Here is a 16,278-nt window from a genome sequence, read left to right as displayed (position 1 = left end):
TAAACCATTATTGAAGTTTGTTAAATGTTTATGAATATTTCCAATTTCCTTAACTTATTTTTAAATAGGTGTTTATAGCAGATTTATTATTTTCTCCTAGTAAACATTTATTTTTATATAATATTACTAATAGAATAAAATACTCATAAATAAATGCCTATTCTGTTAAAAATAAATATATGATTTTCTATAATAAATTTACAATAATTACTGATAAAAATACATTTTTAACAACCACACTTAAAAAAAATTGTTTTAATGTTCGTGACTCAGGGATGAATTTCACCTGTATTTTAATGGGCTTATGTGCTTATGAGACAAACATACATACTGGTGCTTTCAATCTGATCAGACCATGAAAGTATTATATACTTAGTGTGGTAGTTTATTTTCTAAAAAGCATATACTGATTTTAAAATGATTTGTGTCTCATTTCAAATGTCTACAATCATAATGGTTATTATATAAAACATTAACAAACACTCATTTTACTGATCTTCAGTTCTCAAAGTAACCATCAAAACAACTTCCTTTAATGACTTATTGATATTGTTACTTCATACTCAGATTTGTTATATAGATAGTAATGATGTTATTGAACTGTACTCATTATTTTTATGTTAACATTAAATTACAGTGTAATGTAATCTCCAATATTAATCGTTGACAATAAAATTCATTTATATTTTTAAAATTTGGTTCCCATTAATAGCTGGGAAATGTTCATATGATCATGAAAAATTGTCCAAACATTTGAATTACTGATGGCCAAGTTTGCTGCTCTTGGCACATCAGACATTCACATTTTAACATACTGACCTATTATTAGCAGTTTAAATCTCTTCCCCAGCAAAGACCTAATTTATATTTTCAGTGTTAGACCAGAGAATTTTTCTTCAAAGAATTAAAGATACTTTAATTAGCTTAATTTTTTTGTAGACTGAATTAAGATTATAAGGCTTCTCAATTAAGTTTGTGATACACAAGATTTATATACATCTAAGTCAGTTTTTTCAAACACCTTTTAATGTAAAATAAGTTACTTTGAAAACAAGACAGAAATCTACTTCACTAACTTGCATAAAAAAAATTATATAAACAAACAGTGTTAAATAAGGAATTTAGTTTTATTATCATAAGTTAGAGATATATTTAAATCCGAGTGACAACAGCATTGGCCAATATTTTGGGCATTACAAATACGCAAACCTTTCAAGGAATGTACCTAACCACCCTCTGGTAAATGTTTAGTTCTCTCAGCTCAACAGTTGCATTTTCAACTTCTATTCGTCCATCTTCAATAAAATATCTCACTTGAATATTTACAAAACTAGTATATTAATTAATTCAAAGCCATAATTTTTTACCCGAAAATGTGCCCTCTGCATTTAAAATACTGTAAATATTTCTACAATAAGCCAAACCATAATCTTAATTTACTATTGTATTTCGTATTACGGCTTTTGCACACACTTAGTAGATAGCAGCAGTGACGCTATTTATTAAACACTTATCTTACGGTTATGTTGGTAGCATTGCTATGATTGGATGGTGCAGAAAACAATAACTTGTTTGGTGAATAATTTAATCAATTTTAATGTTTTTTTTTTGTTTAAAAAATCAAATGTTCTGCTGTCATGAGCTATCATTTAAAACAATTTACGAAAGTTATTTAGCGTATTAAAAATTATGTTCCTACTGATGGTTGAAATTAGAAAGGACAGCAGTGTGACAGGTGTAGCCCTAGGCTTATGATATGACCTAGGCTCTTGCATTGCAGGCTGCGTTAAACGTCAAAAACTTAAAATCTTTTTTTTTATGAATGTAGTATTTGAGGTAAGTAAGTAGTGTTAGATTTTACTGACCAATTTAATAACTGCCTTTTAATCATAAATAAGGAATTCCGTGAAATTTTTAATTGAATCGCTTTTTGTTTTCTGGAAGTTTAGCACTATTATTTATTAAACCAGTTTTTGTTAATGACTTGCACGTTTTTGAATTTACACATGACTATGGAGTATCATATTTGTTCGTGTTTGAAGGTGTTGAGAATGTATTTTATGTCTCCCCTGCGAGTGAAACTGCAACTTAAAAAAATTGAGTACTCCATTTGTCAACAAAATAAAATCAGTTTGATGTTCTGCAGTTGCCTTGAATTGCAGTTTGTCATTACTTGTCATGTTTCCCTTTCTTTAGAAAATGAATTGCCCCTTGCCAGGTCATTAATTTTGTGTAAGGGGAAATTGCAGCAGTTTTTAAGTTAACTTCTTTCATAACTTTTTCCAGTTAATTGTAACTGATTGTTGATTTCATTAACAGTTTTAACTTTTTTAGGTTATCTCTTGTACCTAACATTAGGTGATGAAATGTCTAAATCTTGTTTTAAGATTTTTTTTTTCATTTACCATAAAATTATATTGTTTAATAAAGTATGAATTACCTCTATTTTATTTTCAAAATATTTCTATATAAGAATTGGAATAAGCAGTATTTTGTTTGTATTAATTGATTTTGCACTAATTTAATACTATGTTAATTGAAATAAAACGTTTAATGAATTTTTGTGTTCGTTATCTGAAAGTAATGTCAATTTTCCAGTGTTATACATATTATTCAATATATTTTCAGCTACGCGTTGGATAACAATAATCATTCCAGTAATAGTTGTTCTATGTTAAGAAACTATGAAATATCTGACAGTTAATGGAATATGATGTAGCAATAAAATAAAATTACCAATCTTTTCTACCTTTTATTTAATCTTCCCCTTTTTGAAGTAAGATTTTAATATTTTTAATAAACATTTTGTTGATTTAATTTTATTTTTAGTGTTTTTCATCTGTTAAAAACCGTGATGAATCTAAACAATTTCTTCATGATTAGATTTTAGATAAATTGACACTCAGTTTGCTCTGAAAAACATCACCATTGAAAGCTGCCATTTTGCTGCAAACTATTAAAAGGAATTGTATCTTTATACATGTGTTATAAATATCAAAAGTGATTTTATTATATGTAGGAATTTTGTCAGTTTGAAGAAAAAACTGAAAACTGTTAGCTAAATCTACTTTTTCCATTTTTGTTTTCTGGTTTAATTTTTTAACAAAAGTCAATGTGATAAGACATTTCAAAGACAACAAAAAATCATTCAAATATGTCAGCCAAACCTGTGAGTGATAGAATTCATTTAAGCTTTCATTTTGCGGTTACTAATGAAAAAGTTAATTGGGAATCTAGAAAGAGGTTGCTCATTTCTGATTGCTATTACACATATTTGTTTATAAAAAAAATCATTGAATGTGAAAGCAGTTTATTAGATAACCTATTTTCCTTTGTATTCATTTATTCTTATCGGCAATAGCTGCTCTTTCCTAATGACAGTTGTTCCTTGTTATTGACAGTTAACATTTTGCAATATATGGAAAGTATTTAAATTGATCTTCTGAATAAAAATAGAGGTTTGACCATTTCACCATGGAAGTTGACAAAGTATTGAATAATTTTCCTTAACCTTCTTTTAATATAAGATGGAATTTAATATCTATTTCTTATTTGCAATATTGTCTTCTTTTTAACTTATTATTAGATCAGAATTATTTATAATGCTCAAAGATGAATTAAATTTTACTTTTAATAGACATTTGTGTAAGTGGTATTTTGTAGCATTTGGTCCAGAAATGTTTGATTACATTAGATTATCCGGTTGATGTACATTTAGAAGGCTGTATGTATAATTTTAGTATGGCCGGATTAAAAATTAACCCCTTTCTCCTACGTAATATTCCATTTATTTAATTTGTATATTAGTTAAGTTGAATAAGATCAGGAAGAGAAATTTTTTAAATTTTGAATCCTTTTGTATGTTTTTGTGAACTATCGTAATAATCTTTATCCTAAATCATTGCATTTTTACTTTTAGAAAGAGATTGACATTTACATGCTCAACATTTTTAGTACGTGTATATCATGATATTTTGTTCAAAGATTTTATTTCACTCTGCTATTCATCCCCCATGTGTTTTGTGCTTTAATACTTTGAGTTTATACAGGGTGAATTACTTAAAATCAAACCACTATCGACTAGAAAGCATTGTAACATAACATTTTATGAATGAAATGAAAAAGTGAAAAGATAAATTAAATTTTTTATGTACATTAGCAAAAATTTAAATATTCACTGATTTTAAAAAAAAAAAAAAACACTTTTCAAAGTGCAATGATACACTTTTGTGCCCTACAGATCATATTGAGAGTTAACTGGTGCAAAATGTTGTCAGCGCTGTCGATTTCTTGTTGAATGTTCGCCTTCAGTTCATTGATAGTGTGGGAACTTGATTCATAATTCTATCTTTCCAATAGTGCCAAAGGAAAAAATTGCAAATAAATCTGGGGAATGTGGAGGCCCCCACCCTCTGGTGACAATTAGTCCTGTAAAACCCACTTGAAGTCATGATAGTGAATTGTTTGATGTGTGACTTCTTGTTCTGTTTTGTTGGATGGAAGAAGCTGTATCCTTTTTCATAATTTGTTAACTGAGCATAGAATAGTTATTTGAAAGTTGTATGGTACACTTGGGTATTGACGATCTGGTCAAAAAATATCGGTTCCAGTATACAGTTACCAGAAACAAAACACATACACCAATTTTCTCAATGTAAAGTGGATCTTCAAACGTCTGGTGAGGATTTTCAGTCATCAATCTGTTGTATGAATTAACCAGATAAATGAAGCCATGCCTTGTCAGACATGAAATACAACTTCAGGTCTATCTATACCATCAACAATGTTTTTGAGAAATCAATCACAATAATTAAAGACATTTCAATTTTCAACAAGATGAATTTTCAGATGTTTCAATATGATGTGATTTCAAATTTAAATCATGAGGATTGTACTTTTGACAAGATGTACATTTTATACCACTTTGTTTGTGATAATTTACGTAAAATATTTTTTGGAAGGCCGAAATTTTTCTTTGAATATCGACTATGGCTTCTGAAACTCCAAGGGAAAGTCACCTATTTCGTTTTGCATTTGAAATGAAATCGTCCTCATTGTAAACAATTTTTTAACTGAATTGTGCATGCCACTCTGCAGTCATTGGTAATCAGAAATTTTTCTGCAAATATTTAACACGTTTCTTGAAAGGATCTTTCTTTCCTTTTCCTGTTTAGCCTCCAAGAATTACTGTTCAGGTATTTATTCAGAAGTTTAATGAGGATGATATGTATGAGTGTAAATGAAGTGTAGTCTTGTACAGTCTCAGTTCAACCATTCGTGAGATGTGTGGTTAATTTAAACTCAACCACCAAAGAACACCTGTATTCATGATCTAGTATTCAAATCCATATAAAAGTAACTGCCCTTTACTAGGACTTGAAGGCTGGAACTCTTGACTTCCAAATCAACTGATTTGGGAAGACACGTTCACTACTAGACCAACCCGGTTGGTTTCCTTGAAAGAATCTAGAACATAATAAGCTTCCGTCACATAAGCAACCTCCTCGATTGAATAAGGCATATGGGGTATTCCATTTTAATTCAACAAATGATAGGGCGTTACAATCTTTAATTTTGAAGATGTTTGATATATGATAACTACCCACCTTGTAGTGGCCTAAAATATTTTTTTATATTTAAAAAAATTTTTTCTTGAGTAATAGAGTTTTCTAACTCGTAAACATGTAAAAACAGCCATTTTTTCCATGAGCTGTAGCATACTTATTTTACATTGTACAGAGTGTCGAAAAGGGCTCTTTGGAAAGAGTAAAGATAGAACTTCATCTTGGTGTATCCAAAATTCATTTTGTTACATAACCGAATTTTGTAATGTTTACTGAAGTTATGTTTACAAATTGTTGTTTTTCCAAATTTTGCCCAAAATAAATAATGAAGGGCTTAGGGTAACAAGCTTGTTTTTTACCTTTTAACTCTTAGGTACTAGTAGTACTTATAAAAATAAAATTGGATTGTTACAGTGTCCTTTGTTAAAAAAATGATGACCAAATCGTACGATTTTGAAAATGTCTCATTTTTGGGGCCCAAAATCCACATGTGGGACCGGTGGCAAAAATCTGAAATGTCTACATCAGTAGGTACTTTTTATGTACTTTAAAACCATATAAAATTTATTTTGTTATCAAAGGGATTGACAAGTAATGAAGCTGCTAAAAATACCGTTCCTTCTAACCGTAAACAATGCATCCAAAAATACTGATGTTATGTATATTTTCAGATTATAAAAATTACAACTGAACTCATTAGAATGAATAAATTGATAATTAATAAGTAGTCAATTACAAAATGATAAAAAATTCAAATACATTAACAAGTTGTTCAATTCACTTTTACTTTTTTGTAGTCCTGCATGGAAGTTATGAATAAATCTTGCACTTTTTGATAAAAAACTTAACTAACATAACTTAGTTCTCCTGCCATTTTTTTATTGACTAGAACGATAAGTCCTCATTCGTCTTTGGTGTAATGTTGTGTCCTCTTCCAGTAGTTGATAGAAAAAGCTCTGAAGGTGTGAGACTCTTTAAAATGTTTTACAATTGAACTCATGTTGGATTATCCCTTAATGACTTCATGAATGAAGTATCAGGACCCTGCGGATGGAAAAAATGTATTCGATATTCCTCTTCATTTTCATGTATTTTGATTTCAATATAACTTTGCCCAACCACCACTTGCCATCGTATACGCAGCAGACAATTTTTACATGTTGGCTTTGGTAAACCTATAAAGCAATCAGAAACACTAATGTCCTTGTGTACGAATGCTAATGTAAATGTTTCTGATTCAGAGGTTATCCGGACTTTCAAATACATTTCTGACTTGTTGGAACATAACTGTGAAAGATTCTTGTTTCTGGAACTGTTGTGATTACCTGATAACGATAACTGAGGTATTCTTCAGTCTCTTGAACAGCTTTATTAGAGCAGAAAATAAATGTTATATTTTTAATATTGTCTTTGTAATAATTTTACATTTTAGAAGGTGTAACAATTTGATTGTTGACTTCTTTGAAGGCTTGCTTTAGTCTCAGAGTTTTTTACAGTTCTGCCAGTACCATCACACGGTCCTTTTCTATGGTATGATGCAAAAATACCATTCAGGTGTGACTTCAAAATCATGATGGTAGCACAAATTTATGAAATTTATTTTTTGTTTTATACTGGGCTGAGGAGCCATCAGAAAAATAAAAAAAAATGTTAACTTGTGGTAACAGTGTTTTTACTTTATTTATAATTTGCTTCAGCAAGCAGAAGGTATTGTTCTTCAAGTACTCACTAATCACACAGTAGCTTTGGCTTTGCAATTTTCCTTCTTTTTTAAAATATATCAGAAATGGATGTACTGTGGCATAAGTTTTTGACCAGTGATATGACTGGACTTCATCCTGTATCACAAAAGGAAAATTTTGAGAGAAGTCTCCCATTACATTCACCCTCCAACAAGTTTTCCTTTTTAATGTTGAGGAAATTAGCTTGTTTCTTTGCAGGAAAATGATTACTTTTTAGATTATTTAAATTTTCATTAAGTTTATCTAAATACTCTTGAAATGGAAGAATTTGACTGGTTTGTTCACAACGGTCAACAGAAACCCACTGTTTGAAGATAATTTCACAATCAAAATCATCCCAGCTCTCTTGCAGCAATCTGAAGCACTTCATTAGTGCCTGTACATTTTTCACACTGTGACAGGATGCATGTTTCATTTTCTATATTACATACCATGGTTGAAAGGGGAATTTTATAATCAAATTTCATTTTTAGAGCAGATAAAATGAGTTTTGCATTTTGGTGGGTGACACACACACAGAGTGAGTACCTGACCCACCAACCAGAACACAGAATTTAGGTCTTCAGTCAGCAAATTTTGAAAAAAACAATTTTTAAATTATATTTTTCTTTGAAGGCTATATACAATTCTTTTGAGTTAAATAAGATAAGCCTTTTTTTTTAATATTAATTCTCTCCCTGTCAGCTTGCCTTACTGAGACACAATCCTTCTTGCCTGGCATCATTTGGCTGTGCGCATCATTCTTGTAAAAATCTTGGACACATTTAATAATATTTTCATCAATTACATGACTGGGTTTCTTTCTGTCGATTTGTTGCAGAATTCCACTTGTTTTAAGTAATTGTTTGGATTGACGGGTTAAATACTGCTAACCCTAAATTCATTTTGAATTTTTTTAATGCTCCAGCTGCTTGGTAATAAATTTAAAATATTAATTTTTTCCTGGGTTGATGTAACTATTTTTATTTTATCCTTTATTTTAATGATTAATTTTTGATATTCCCTACCTAAATCAGCATAATTTTATGGCACTAAATTGGTTTCTTTTGTAGAAATATTTAAATCAAAGGAATTTTTTGATTTACTTATAACTGACTCAGCTATTTTTGTAACTCTATTTTTAAAATTGGTTCCTTTGTGCTACTCGATAATTTTTGAACCTTAATGGGGGAAATGCCAAGTGCTGAACAAGCTTTATTCACCTACTTGACTATAACAGATTAAGGCACAAATATATTATGACATTCCGGTTCGCTTTCTGTATCACCTTGTGGTTTTTGTATTTTGTTTAAGCATTTTGTATACAGTGCACTGCCTGGAATTAATTTTAAATTTGGATTGCTTGTTGAAAATGTCAAAGATATTTCTCGAAGAGATTTCTTAACTGGTTTAGTGTGACAGCTAAATGGGTCCGAGAAACATTTCCCATTAATATGAAAATATTTATCTAAATATTCAGTTTTATGAAAAGTACAGATATTTTTTGTTCCAGTACATCCACTTCCTAAAGACATGAATGTTATTTGCTGTTCAGTAAACTCCAAAATATCGTGCAATACTGAATATCTATTGTAAGTCAATTTGTGACTTACTGTTTCAGTGTGAATGCCAATTGAACACTCTGTAATCTGGTTTTATAAAATGCAAGAGTTCTTACAAAAACAATACAGTTAGTATAAATTATAAAACTCCAATTGCACCTCACTTTGTCTTATCACAGTTTCTCTACAGCTAAAATAAAAATTTCTTTAATTAATAAAATTAAAGATATCGCATAAAAGAAAAGCTCATTCCTAATATAATTTATAAACAATTGTACATTACCTTACCACAGTACTAACACTAACAACAATACAACATATTACATTGAAAAACAGTAACTGAGCCTTCTACAGTGTTTATATTCAAGATTATGCAAACATTCATGTCCATTCACTTTCTTGTTTAAACATGAGCTTGTGTGTATGAGACATATCAAAATATTTTGTATAGCAGGCCTACATTATTATTAGAAAAAACACATGCAGTGAATTTTTTGGATACATTATTCGCGGTTACAAGGAACTGTGTTTTTAGCGGTTTTGATGGCTTCATTACTCGTCAATCCCTTTGGTAATAAAATAAATTTTATATGGTTTTAAAGTACATAAAAAGTACCTACTGCTGTAGACATTTCAGAAGGGTTCATACTTTAAAATTTTCTTTATGAAATCAGTTAATAGAACAGTAAAAGAAAAATATTATGGTTTCTTTATATTGTCAGCTTCTGTTGCCAAATTAATAGGGACACTGCCTGATAGTCAGTGGGTTCCAGATTCTATTCCTTTAAAGGATTGGTACAAAAAGAATTGTCACATCCAAAAGTCAAACAACTTTCTACAGAATATATTGAGAAAGGTAACCTTTTTTGTGTTGCTAAATATTCTCATATATTGTGCTAGTTTTATGGCTAAAAATAATACATCAATAATAAATTTATAGTATGTAAAAAATAGATTTACCTAAAAAAAATAGTTGCTTATTCTTTAAAGTAGTATTATCTACATCTACTAAACCAGACAATTGAATATTTTTTTTTTTAGACCACTAATAAATTATCAATAAATTAAAAAATCTTCGCATCAGTTTATTTAAATTAAAAAGATTGTTTTTTATAGAAACAGAAAAATTCATCAAAAGAACAATATCTTTTGATGAATTTTTAAATAACGTTTATTAAAAAATTAAAAAACCCTGAATTTTCTGTATCCTGTTCAACATTTATTCATTAATGCCTTCTGAATTGTGAATTATCTTGTTGTTATTTTATTTTATTTAGTGTTTTAATGTATTAACACATTTATTTCATGTATTTAAATTTAAAACTATAAGTTTGAACTTAAATCAGATCTATTAATTTTGTAATTTTGTTTTCTGTTTTGCTTCCATGATCAATGTTTTACCACAGTTTCCCCTGATCCATCCTGGCAAGTGCCAGGGTGAGTTGAATGAGGAGTAGCATTGTCGTGAAGAAAAACAACCCCATCACTCAATCTTCCAGGTCTTTGATCTTTAATGGCTTTACGCAATTTTTTTAAAGTCTCGCAGTAAGATTTGACATTTATTGTTGTTCCTTGGGGCATGAATTCACTGTAAACAACTCCCTCAGAATCTAAAAAGACTGTCAGTATAGCCTTTCAAACATGTGGGGATATTTTCACTTTTTTTTGATTACGGCAAATTTTTGTGTCTCCATTCATGTGATGCTCGTTTAGTCTCAGGAGTGTAATGAAGCACCCAGCTCTCATCCTCTGTGATGATTTATTTAAAAAACTGTGGACCAGTCCTGGAATAACATTTAAGAAAGGAAAGAACAGATGCAAAACATTGATGTTTGTGGTTGTCAGTCAACAGATGTGGCACCCATCGAGCACACATCTTACAGTAACTAAGCTGATTGTGAATCATCACATACACACTACCATAACTGATTTAAGTTGACTTGCAATCTCTCTAATTTTAATGCGCCGGTTACTCTGGATCATTTCATTTACGCGTTCCATGTTACCCGTCATGTTTGCAGTTGAAGGACGCCCAGCGCGCAGTTCGTCGCTCACATTTGTTCTTCAGTTTCTGAATATTTGGTAACATTTTGTGATCATGGGACATAACATTGCATTTTCACTGTATACTTCAACAATTTGGTGGTTTCACAACAATTGTAATTTTTTGCCCACAAAAATCGGACTACTGAACGCACTTCTATGCTGAATGAAACCTCTAGAGGACACGCCATATTGACAAGGACACTACACACATACTGAATGTCATGCAGAATTGCTGCTGGGGGAGTGTGAATACAACATAACCAGTGCTGCCACCACAAGACAGGGAAATATATCTCTTTCAGTTAAAGCATACAGCAAGGGTGTAACTTATTTAATGATCCACCTCTTGCAGTGGAGACAGTATTTTCCTAGTCATTATGAAGACCAGATTTCATGCCTTTTTTTTATCATGTCTTTGTAAAGAATATCATTTCATCTGTGGAAGTTCATGATGCAGATCACTTGTGTGAAAGGATGGTGGAAAATGGTTTTTTAATTTTTTTTATTACGATCTTGGAAAAAGTTCAGCATATATTTTAACAAGGAGTTAGAAACAGGAAATTGTAGATAAAAAATATCAGAGATCATGAGATTAGCTGTTCTAGAAGCCTACATATGACCAACCGTTGTCGCACTGGAAATGATCCGGTTGACACAGTTTGAATCAAAATATTGTTTTTAGGTCCACTGTACTACAAATATAAATTATTAATACAGGTAAAAAAACTTATACTTTTTCATTATTTTTCTAAAAGCAAAACTTCCTACTTACTTTTTGATAAAAAGTTATCAAAATATCAAATGTGGTTTTTTCTAGAACTCAGTGTTTTTATTTGCTATTTTAATTTACTTCCTGTGTTATAAGTGTTTTTCAGAGTTTCAAGATCTCTTAGTGTAAAATAAACAGTTTAAACAAATAATTTTTGTAGCAGAAGGTTCGGGATTCTTTTGGGTTTTACAACTAGAAATCCTTGTTTTTTCTTTCATAAAATTATAACTTCCTATTTGGAATGTACTAAAATATTTTTTAATTGAGGCTTATAAATGGGATTCATGTTAGTCAGGTTTATAACTATTAATCTTGTCCACATCTACATACTATTATAGGTTTCTGTCTAGCAGCGGCTGTCATTTGCTGAAGTCCAGTAAATAATATTATTGCCGAATGACTTCAATGGCACACAGCACTTAATAACCTTATGGTAGCCCTGAAAAGGGCTGTTTTTGTCTTCTATTGGCTTTGACAGCTCGTTGTAATTAATAACCTTATGGTAGCCCTGAGAAGAACTGTTGTCGAATGGCTTCAACAGCTTGCAATTCATAACCTTGTGGTGGCCCTGAAAAAATCCGTTTTTTGCGTTAGCTCTAAGAAGAGCTTTGGGTCTGGAAGCTGGTCTCCAGCGAAGTCGGGGAGTTGCGACTCGGCCATTGAAGTCCGACGGGGCTTCACCTCAGCGGCAGTTGAGTCCCCACTACAGCGTGGCAGTGGTGGCCCCCATGGCCCTGCAGGGTCGGATCGGCGTCTGTCGTCCTTCGCCGGCGTGGCTGAAGTGGTTATCCCCAAGCAGTCCCTTGCTGGGCTGGCCCCTGCTGCAGAGTCCTCCAGCTAGGGTGATTGAAACCCGGCGAGTTGGAGCAGGAAGGTAGCGTGTCCAGGTCCAGCGGAGCAGCAGGCCTGGCCTGCTGCTCCGCTGGATGTTGGCATCCGTCGGGAGGTCCCATCTTGAGGCGATCATGGAACTTCTTCTGTCTTCTTCCATCCTCTTCTTTTTCTTGGTCTTCTCCAGGTGGTGGTCGACAATCTCACAAAAAAATTACTCCTAATTTTCCTTGTAACTACAGAATCTCCTTGCTAATCCAAAAATTGTCAGGAAAGTTTGCCAAATTTTCTTTAAGTGTACACTATAAATTATAGTGTATAAACAAAAATTGATCATATCAATGTTTTAGTGAAGAATTTGTTTTGCTTTTATTTATGTTTCTATATCTTTACTATTTAACTTCTATAATAGTGCCTAATTATACATAGTTTATTTATTTATTAACACTTACAGGTGACTTAGATGTTAATTGAAACTTTTTTCCTTACTGCAGTAAAAATTATAGAAGAAAAATTTTCATTTAGAAAATCAGAATATTACCATTATTATTTAATTATGCTAGAATTTTGTTATTACTTCATAGATGCTGTTTTAAACAATATTAATTAAAAAAAACCTTTAATTTTTTGCATCTGTTTTTGTGTCAGTAATTTCTACTATACTCTTTTGAATTGGTTTTTTAAAATTTATTTAATCTTCCTGTATATTTACTAATATATCATATATTTATTATTTTTAGACAACTACCTTAAAAGGAGTGTAATGTACTTGGGTGAATATATGTTTGTTCCACTGTAGCAGCTCAATGGCCGAACTGATGTAGGTCTATGACTCCTGCATTAGAATTCTTACATTATTGGGAGTGCCATAAGCTATGTAAATATATATATATATATATATATATCTGTAGTAGTGGAGATTTACCGGTTGAAGCACAAACTTTCATGAATTGAATTAATGGACTGTGAACTGTGAGCCTCTCACTGTGTTAGTTGGATTTGAACTGAATGTTTCAAATCTATCTAATAAATAATATTGCAAAAATAATAGAATTAAATGTATCTTAAATAAAATAATATTACATAAATTAAAAAATTTTTGTTCATAATAATGGACTTCCCATTGGGACTGTGTGTGAGGGTGGTGAGGTGATGTGAGCACCTAGTGTGAGGCTAGACCAATCAACCATCAACTGGTAACAAATCAGGTGCACCTGGCGTACTGTTTTGGGAGGTACAATGGGATGCTCATATAATATCTCTGCAAACAATCGTACGATTTTTAAAATTCAAACAGGTTATTTGTTAGTAGGTTGAAGGCTGACTTTTGTATGCATCAGGTACACTCTAACAGATCATGGTTATTCGGAAATATTATATCTTCACAACCAATCATCTGATTTTCAAAATTCAAATGGGGTATTTACTAATATAGCAAAATCGCAATGGAACCAAACCAGAACAGAAATTAACTGATATACACAGAAAAATTGAGTGGCCTGTGCTATGCTGAGACCAGCTTGAGCCCAGAGAGCTCTCACAAATGGTCTTTGTAGAGTTTGATGATAATACAATTAGAGGTAATTCTATAAGCACTGGATTGAGCCCCCACTATTGTCGAATTTGATGCTTTAGGGGGACAGGGGAAAGTGGAACGGCATATACTGCCACTAATATTGTGCTGGGCTGTGACTGTGCAATAACTACAACGGACTATCCTAGGTAGAGCTGTCATAAGTCTGAGCACTTTCATCTTTGCCAAGGGCCAGATCTGCATAACACTTGAGTTGCGCGAGACAGTTGTAGAGTTTAGCCATTAGTTGTTTGGATCTCAAAAAATTTCTGCATGATCTGCACAATAAAAAGTCTTGAGAAACTCAATCGTTTGAGAAATGTGGAAGATTAGATTTGTATGTGCCAATTAAATAAATAAATTGATATGTTTATAGTGTTCTCATTTGGCTCAGTCCATTAAATACTTTATATTAAAAAAAATTCAAATCGTGAATTTTTCTCAGTGATCACTAAAAAGTATTAAATAATAGTAACAGTAAAAATTAAAAACACGACTACCAAAAAATAAAAAATAAAAAATTGAACTAAAAAAAATATGGAAATAAAGGGCTAAACATCGTTGTACTGCATTTAATTAAATAAAATAATGGATGACCAGTCATCAACTTTCAGATTTTAATTTATGTAAATATGTTTTTCATGTTGTAGAAATAGCAACAGGGATTTAAGGTTGTCTAATGATTAAGTTCTCACAGGTCTTACAGTGATAAAAATAATTTTATCCTTCAACGAATTTTTTTAAATTCAGTAAGGGGGCTCTGAATAGTAATTATGATATATTAAAGAGCTCTAAATAGTAATTATAACGTATGATAATTACTACGTAGCTCTAAAATTACAAAATCTTTTTATCGATGTGAGAACTTAACCATTAGACAACCTTAAATGCCTGCTATTTCTACAACGTAAAAATATAATTAAAATTGTCTGAAAGTTGATTGGTCACCCATTATTTTATTTATTTAAATACTGCATATGATGTTCTTTTTTTAAATTCTTTATTTTTTTTTTAGTTTTTTGGCAGTCCGTGTTTTTTTAATTTTTATAATTATTAAGTATTAATATTAACTTAACTATTTCTGTTTTGTTCATTTCTTAAAAAAAATTTATTAAATTTTATTGAAAATTTTATTAAATTTATTATTTATTAACTGGGCATTTTGTGATGCTACTCTGATTAAGATGTTACTGTAGTTTCCCTTGATCTATCCAAGCAAATTCAGGGCGTTTATCTACTTGTTTCTGACATGACCTGTAAAATATAATCTTATTTACTGATGTGAATAAAATATTAATTTATTTGTATGAAATCATATCTGTAATGCAGTTATGCAGCATAATAGATTTAGAGGAATTTTTTTGGAAAAGATTAATTCAGAATTTTTAACACTGTTAATAAACCTAGAATGTTGACTGAAATTTTTTTTCTTTAAATAAAGACTAAATTTTATTTAATATATAAATATGCATAAGTTACATTTTATTTGCTTAGAAAGTTTTAGTAATAAAGGATATATATATATTAGCAATTTAATAAAAAAGATATGTAAATTTATATTTAAATATTACTTGAAAAAGTTTTAAAAACATAATTTTTCATATTAAACATTTTTGTTAAGTTTTGTATATTTAATTTTTCTTCATACACAATCTCAAAGTATTTTATACTTCATTTAATTTTATTCCATAATTGATTACTTACAATATAGCTTTGATAAATAAAACTACCAATTTTTTTCATGAAGTTATAGTTTCTTGATGGTAGATGAAGTTTATATCCCACCAAAAATCTCAAGTCCGGTAGGATTTGAACCCAGAACTTTCTGAGTGAAAAACAGAGTTGCTAGCACTGGGACGATATGCTTGCTCTAGAAGCAGTACTTAGTTCTAGTAGTGCCTCTCTCCTATTGACGGTTGTATTCTATCATCACTTATTCACAAAAGCAGTAGTAAATATTCCTCCTAAAAAAGGACCAAAGTAGAAAAAATATTTTTGAATCAAGTACAGTTTACTAGAGGAATTAGTTTGTATATATTCCCTATAGGGTTTGTTTCAAATTTTGTGTTCTAAAAGTTTTTCTTTTGAAATTTTTTATTAAGAATTCTGGTTGAGTAAATCAGTAAACTTTTTGTTAAACAGATTGACAGAGACTTATTCGTAATTCCAAAAAAATGTTTCTACCAGTGTTATTACAGATTTTTTGTGCTTT

General features: G+C 30.6%; 1 protein-coding gene across 1 annotated transcript in view; it reads left to right on the top strand.

The window, feature by feature from the left end:
• The first annotated feature begins 1,531 nt into the window (after positions 1-1,531).
• SCCRO3 (defective in cullin neddylation 1 domain containing SCCRO3) overlaps positions 1,532-16,278 on the top strand; it is a 28,490-nt gene continuing 13,743 nt past the window's right edge. The window contains exon 1 of the mRNA XM_075376217.1: positions 1,532-1,836. The gene's annotated coding sequence lies outside the window, so the exon portion shown is untranslated. The remainder of the gene's footprint in view (positions 1,837-16,278) is intronic.

This window comes from Lycorma delicatula, chromosome 9, assembly GCF_047948215.1.
Source record: "Lycorma delicatula isolate Av1 chromosome 9, ASM4794821v1, whole genome shotgun sequence".
Taxonomy (NCBI): Eukaryota; Metazoa; Arthropoda; class Insecta; order Hemiptera; family Fulgoridae; genus Lycorma; species Lycorma delicatula.
Note: the sequence above shows the minus strand (reverse complement) of the source record. Positions and strands in the feature narration are given on the sequence as shown.